Source organism: Anomaloglossus baeobatrachus, chromosome 8, assembly GCF_048569485.1.
Source record: "Anomaloglossus baeobatrachus isolate aAnoBae1 chromosome 8, aAnoBae1.hap1, whole genome shotgun sequence".
Taxonomy (NCBI): Eukaryota; Metazoa; Chordata; class Amphibia; order Anura; family Aromobatidae; genus Anomaloglossus; species Anomaloglossus baeobatrachus.
In genome coordinates this window covers 129,585,744-129,593,798 of record NC_134360.1, presented here as the reverse complement: position 1 = coordinate 129,593,798, position 8,055 = coordinate 129,585,744, and positions in this window count along the sequence as shown.

The following is an 8,055-nucleotide window of genomic DNA, read 5'->3' as shown; positions in this document are numbered from 1 at the left end:
GAGGCTGTTGTGACACGGTAGTAGGGGCATCGCAGCCCCGGCATAGTGGATAGCTTCGGCCATTAGAAAACGAGCATCCACAGGTAGTACAAGCATAGTACAGGTCCGTAGAGGACGCCTAGGAAGCTTTATCACCCTTGCGGTTACGCATGTCAGCAACAGTTCCACAATAAGTACAGTGAGCCTCTAGCAGTATTATAAAGGGACTGCTGTGGGTGAGGAGCTGCTAGCAGTATTATAAATGACTGCTATGCAGAGCCGGTATATACCGAGTAAAGTAGCACACCCTGTCAAACAGTCAGTATATACCTACAGGCACAGTTCGTATATACTGCTAAAAGCTGATATACACCGCCAGCCAGCAGACACACACCGCTAGAAAGACAGCGGTATACCACCGAGTAGAGCGGTATATCGTGCTGCAGAATCGCAGAGCCAAGGAGGCGATCTCACCCGTGTCTGCTCCCCACATGTAATGGCGTCCAGTGCTTTCTGGCAGCATGGAGGGGAGAGACGGCCCACTAGAGGGAGCGGCTTCTAGAGCAGTGGAGGGGGCGTTGCTAGAATGCAGGCCGACGCCGGGAGCTAAATTAATGATGCTTCCCCGGGATCACGGCCTGCATCGCCCCACCGACGCCTTCTCAGGTGGTGGTTTGGATGCAGGGGACTGACTCGTCGTCTCCCTACCTGCTCCTGGCTCCGTCTGAAGACGCGTCGGTCCTGGGATGCGGGGATCTCGGGGACGCTTCTTCGGCCCGTACACGGGGGGAACGGGGGTGGCAAGGCACCCTGGTATTGCCCCTATCAAAAATAGAATCAATAAGAAAAAAAACAAAATAAAAAGTAAAATATGCTGGCCTGAGGCACCTCTGGTGGAGCTCAGTCCAGACATGTCAGCCTCCCTGCTGACACTAGGAAAAACTGAGCTAGTTTCCTGCCTAGCTGGGGTATATGCTGTGGGAGGAGGAGCTAACACTTTTGCAAATCTAGTGTCAAGCCTCCCCTGGAGACAACATATAACCCACTGTCTGTGTCCCCCAATGAAAAGGCGAGAAAGGAAGAATGTCCTTATGGCAACATAGTGAAAAGCATGAAATAACCAAAGGTAAATTCACTGCACAGAGCCTATAATACCATGCAATAAACGGAAACCGTAGTAGTCTTGTTATAAGTGGTGCCCCCAATGTTCAGGTCTAACATCTTTACCTAATCTATAGAGCATTACAGTGAGAACGCCAAATCAGTCACCATACTAAGATCTGTCCTCATTCAACCAATTTCACTATTGGGATATTTCCCAGCAGAGGCCCATAAATGTACCATCAGCGCACACGTTACTCCATAGGACAGTGGCTTAGTAATACAAACTTAGCATTAAAAGGGATTGTCACCAGGTTTTTACAACTTAATCTGAGAGCAGCATACTGTAGACAGAGACCCTGATTCCATCGATGTGTCACCTACTGAGCTGCGTAGTGTAGCTTTTATAAGGGCTCATGCGCACATAACTGCTGATTAGTCTGCAGCGATTTGGCAGCACATGTGCATTTCAAATCGCCGCAGAATTAATGCAGTATTTTTGTTAAAAAAAGCCGATTTGATGCGCTCTGGCTGCTGCCCCCACCATAGACAGAGTGGGAGCTGCATCCAGAACGCACAAATAATTAACATGCTGCTTTTATGAACGCACGGATTTGTGTCAAAATTTTAGCACCCAAATCACTGCGTTCATAAAAGCAATGTGCGCACGTGTCATGCACAATCTTCATAGATTGTGCAGGGGACGCAGGACACATGCAATTACGCAACGTGCGCATGCGCCCTTAGATCACTATTTAGTCAGCAGGAGATTACCATTAGAGGACTACTTGGCATGCTGTCAGATAGTCCAGCATATTCATGAGCTATGTATAACTGCTGCTAGATCTTCAGCAGAGAAAAACCTTGATTTTATCAAAATGACAGCAAACAGCACAGTAAGTGACATCGCTAGAATCCGGGTCTCTGCCTGTACATTATGCTGCTCTCAGATGGGGGAGCAAAAACCTGGTGACAGATTCCCTTTGATGAGTACAAACTGACAAAAAAAAATATTGGAGGAGGTCCCACAGAACATTTTTAATTAATCAGAAAGGATAAATGTAGTGACACAATTCTCATCAACTATCAGATTGGTCATTTGTGTTATATCTATTGTCGGCAGGATCATTTTTAGTTTAAAAAAATGCATAGACTTCATAGAACTCATTGTTAGAGTGAAAGATTTAATGAGCACCTGTCAACTGTAAAAAAAAGGAGGTATTGTAACTATAATGAACTCATATTTACCAGATAGGTTATGACTAGATCAGTGGGGGTCCAACATTACCTGCATAACATGGGACCTCCACAAATAACTCTCCCTTTATCAAGCATTCTCATAAAGCTTCAATAGACAGTTATCTCCATGCCATAAAAAAAAATACAGATTTTTGTAATTGTATGCATTTTTCATGCTAGCTCCATAAATTCATATTTTACAAAAGAGACAGAGCAATTCCACATGTCCGTATTAAAAATATTAAATTTTTATTGTTACAATTTAGTGCAAAAAAGTGAAAACTTGAAACAAATATATACACACAAGACAATCATTAAAATTGCAATGTTGAAGGATGTATACCACACAAGGTGCGTGAGATGATTGCGTCTTATTACAATTAATTTATAACAATTTTACAATAAGTATTATACCTTCATGCAAAAAAATTTTTTTGCTTCAATAAATAATTGCAAACAATGGGTAAGAGATAAATTATTTAGTTATTGTTGCAATAAATATCATTTTTATACAAAATTTTACTTCAATGGGTAGTTGCTGATAATAGACAAATAGATTATTTTGTTGGTATTGTATTGGGCTGTATTCGATGTTTAAAGGTGACCAGCAGCTGTAGCACGTTTTACCTTTATTATACTGCATGAGCACATTTATAAAGCATGAGCTTGTCTATATAGGGCTGACAATTCGTTTTGGCTTAATCCTATACTAGCAATTATCTTGGCCATATTCCACCCACTGTGGTAAGATTATTACAAAAGTTACAATAGTATGTTTTATGACCATTACAACTGCAACCACATGCCTACAGTTCAGGTGTGGAACAACCATATATACTTCAAGAACAACCATGGAACATGTGTGGCAGAAAGCCTAGCAGTTTGTCAAATATTCTGCCACACATGTTCCATGGTTTTGAGCTGTGGTTGCAGTTTTTTAAACATCGAATAGAGCCCAATACAATACCAACAAAATAATCTATTATCAGCAACTACCCATTGAAGTAAAATTTTGTATGAAATGATAATATTTATTGCAACAATAACTAAATAATTTATCTCTTACCCATTGTTTGCAATTATTTATTGAAGCAAAAACATTTTTTTTGCATGAAATTATAATACTTATTGTAAAATTGTTATAAATTAATTGTAATAAGACGCAATCATCTCACGCACCTTGTGTGGTATACATCCTTCAACATTGCAATTTTAAGGATTGTCTTGTGTGTATATATTTGTTTCAAGTTTTCACTTTTTTGCACTAAATTTTAACAATAAAAATGAAATATTTTAATAAGGACATGTGGAATTGCTCTCAGTCTCTTTTATAAAATAGACAGTTATCTCTAGGCCACCTCCAGCAATCCTACAGAAATTAAAGGGAGACTAACAGCTGATGCATGCTGACCAAACCATGGGCGACATGAATTTATAGGGGGTTCGCCAAGAAATGTAATAAAGTAAATAATATACATTAAACATTTTTCTATATACCTTTATTTAGCAAAAAGGTATTCTTTATATAGTGCCCTCTGTCAGGATTTTAAACATAACACACAGTAGGCTGAGCTCTGTAAAGCAGGAGACAGACGCACTAGAACTGTCAAATAAGGAATAACGTTTGGAACACCATTCCGAGTCTGAACTGGGTGCAAAAACCTAAAAAAAATATCACTATATGGAGAGAAGGTATGCACACCAGTGACTATGCAAGGGGAATACATGTAATAGCAGAAACTGCTGTGTGAATACTGACATGAAAAATCCAATAGCTATATGTAAGAGTGACAATGTGAAAAATGGAACCTGCATTACTGCCATGAATATATGAATAAAGAGAAATTTAGCTACTGAATTGATCAATGCAATAGAGCCCCAACACTACACCAAAGTATTTCTCTACGTTGGGGCGCCTAGCTAGTGTGTGTCCTCTCAATTCAATAGCTAAATTTCTCTTGATTCATATGTTCATGGCAGTAATGCAGATTCCATTTTTCCTATTTTCATTCTTACATATAGCTATTGGATTTTTCATGTCAGTATTCACACAGCAGTTTCTGCTATTACATGTATTCCCCTTGCACTAGAACTGTCAGGCTGACTGAGCGGGTGCACATTCTTGGTCAGCTAGAGCAATTTGTTCATCTCCTTTAGTCCACTCCACTCCGTATCCTGTCAGGCTGACTGAACAGAGGAATGTACAGGATAAGCTAAATATATCTTTGTACCACGTTAGCCAGTAGATAGAAAAGAAAAAAAATGTTTAACAAAACAGAGTCCTCAGTGGTTGATACCTTGTAACGGCTAAGTGAAAAGATAACACATAGCAAGCTCTTTCCAGACTACTCAGGTCTCTTCATCAGGCTCAGTATAATACAAAATCTGAAGAGTCACATATTTATACACAACAGGACATAGAACAGTGCAATAAATAAGACAAGTTATGTGAAGTGGAACTATCAGTATGGGAAGGGGACTAAGGCTATGTTCACACAGGGCTTTTTTTGGTAAGTTTTTGCTGCATTTTCTTTAGCTGCTGTTGGTTTTATGCAAATAAAAAGCTGCTTTTTACAGTCCCAGCAAAGTCAGATATTTCTGAAATCTCAAACACACACACACCAGGTTTTTTTTCCTGACTTGTCAAATACCTGCGTTTTTGGTCAGGTTTTTAAAGAATGAGAATGTCAATTCTTTGCTGCATTTTTTCATTGATACAGCCCATTTTGTAGAAAAAAAAGCAGCAAATCCACACCAAATCAGCAGAAAAACACCACTAAAAAACGCATAAAAAACGCAGAGGACTCAAAAGACGATTCCTGCCACAAGATTGGGTTTTGGTCAGCAAAAAAAAAAAAAAAAAAAAAAAAAAAACTTAACCAAAAAATCCCTGTGTGAACATAGCCTAACAGTTGTGGCAGTAAATATTGGAGCAGTTTACAGATAAGGATGTCAGTTTTGTTGAGGTCTGGTCCAGAGTTGTGATGCCCCCAGAGAGCCTGAGGAGCACATTTCCTAATTGATGTAAAAAGGGTGGGCTGTGATTTCTGCCATCTTGGAATCCTGACAGAGTACAGTATATAAAGCATGCCTTTTTGCTATGTAAATGGTTACGATTTAAATGTGTATTATTATATCACATTTTTAGGATAACCCCTTTAAGACCGGCTCTGTTATTGCTGCCAAGAATGTTTTACTCAAATGCTTTTCAGAGTAAACATACTTTTAAAACCTGGCTGTGAACTAGGTGCGTCAGATGACTAGTCAAAAGGGCAACTTCTCCCCAAGCCTCCAGTGGTAGTGTACATAGAGAGACTTGTCAGCTAATGGGTGCAGGGGGAGGGGGGGCCGACATGTTTTTGGGCCGGTCCTCCTATTTGCACAATTCCTGACTGTCTCCACATTTGATTTCTCCAACGCTGCAATATTTCAGAGTGAATCATACATGGCTGAAATAACAGTGCAGGTCTCCGATTATGGTTCCTGTAGTTTGGGCAGCATGATTCAGATCTCAGATGCTCTTACAATGCGAGCGCCTTCGGGCACATATGCGATCGTTCCTCCATTCCAACGGGAGAAAGAAGTCCTCATTTCTGGAAACTAATGTGGTTCTCAGTGGTCAGACTGCTAACAATCTAGTAATTGTCAATTATTCAGTGGTTGAAAAACTTGATTATCCCTTTACAAAAAACAACACAACAAAACCCCCACACACAAACATGTTTTACATGATAATTTTCAAACTGTAGAATAACAAGCACCAAATTCAAAGCAAAGAAAATAATATATTATATTCTAACTATGCATTACATATTACATAACGATTCCCAATATGATACGGAGTGTTGGGGTAATACCCGTGACACTCATGACATGGTAGACCTCAGCCATGACAGGACGGGGTGCAAATGAGGAGCGGTGGGCAGCAGTACAGCACTTGCTTGGTGTTGGGAACGTGAGACAGGTAAACATCTGGAGCAGACACCGAGCACCACATGCTCCAGTTCCTCACTGCTGTCTGGCTTCCTCACAGTAGAGAAGGTGGATTGCCCAATAAGGCTAGGTTCACATGTCCAGTATTTATTTACATTTTTAATATCCATATAGGGAATGCAAAAACAAAAATGTAAGGCTCCAGTACTGGCTACATTTAGTAAAATGGAGACAGAAATGTCCCAAAATGTCATCAGTTTGATGCAAAACCATCAGCAATCTGCATTTACTGCCGGATGAAAAGCGTTGTGTGCACAACTTCAACTGTTCAGCCAAAAAGATGGATGTTTAAATGATCCGTTATTGTATAAAGCTAGTGTATGGAAAACGGATCAGTGAAGTACACATCTGGTATGCATCCAATTAACAAATTCCATCATTTTCACTGCATATTCACAAAACACTAAGGTTGTGCGGTTCAACCTATCAGATCCGTAAAAAACTAACAGCAAAAGGGAATCTGTTTTACAAAGGATCCATATTAAAACGCTAACTGATCCTTTACAAATGCGATTTGTTTGCAGACAGTTTTAATCAATTACAGGATTGATTTTCAACTGAGGATTACTGGACATGTGAACAGAGCATTAGCCAGACATATACGTAGCATAAAAAAAATAATAACTTCAACATTAAAACGGTTCTCCTCCAACTTGCCATACTGTAATACTAAGAGGTTATGAAGTTGTCTGTACAATGTCTATATGTAAATACTTATCTCAGTGCCATTGAATGCATATTGAGCATATATTATAAAATCGAAAAAAGCATTTGAAATCGCCACTCCAAAGTTTGTTTCTTTCTTTTCATCACTGGAGCGGTGCTTTTAATCCAAGGTCCCTTTGCCCACCATTTTCCGCTTTTACAGACACCAATCTTGTCCCACAGCACCATCATATGACTGCAACTTCTGACTGTCCGTAAATCAGAAGTGACATCACAAACTCTCTATGAGAGCAAGAACGAGGCCAGAACAATGTTCTCATAGACTTACACTGAAGAGTAAGGGGTACTTTACACGCTGCGACATCACTAGCATCGGCTAGCGATGTCCAGCGCGATAGCCCCCGTCGCACATGCGATATGTGTTGATTGCTGCCGTAGCGAACATAATCGCTACGGCAGCTTCACATGCACATACCTGCTTGGCAACGTTGCTGTGACCGCCGAACAATCCCTCCTTCAAGGGGGAGGTGCGTTCGGCGTCACAGCGACGTCACTAATCGGCCGGCCAATAAAAGCGGAGGGGCGGAGATAAGTGGGACATAACATCCCGCTCACCTTCTCCCTTCCGCATTGCTGTCGGCTGATGTTTGTCGCTCCTGCGGGTTTACACACAGCGATGTGTGCTGCTGCAGGAGTGACAAACAACATCATACCTGCGGTCGACCCGACATTATGGAAAAGAACGACGTGACACAGATCAGCGAGATTGTACGCTTCTGTGCTCATTCATTGTTCCACCTAGGATTTACACGTTGCGATGTAGCTACCGGCGCCGTATTTGCGTCACTAACGACGTGACCCCGACGATATAGTGGTAGTGATGTCGCAACGTGTAAAGTACCCCTAACACCCAACTCACTGGAGCAATCTGGCATGTCACAAACAGATACAGATCAGCGCCGATAAAAAGGTGAAAATGCCAAAGAGCGAGTATAAGACCATGGGAAGGGATCTTAGATTAAAAGCACAACTCCAGCAGTGAAATAAAAATAAATAAATGCTGGAGTGGTGCTTTAA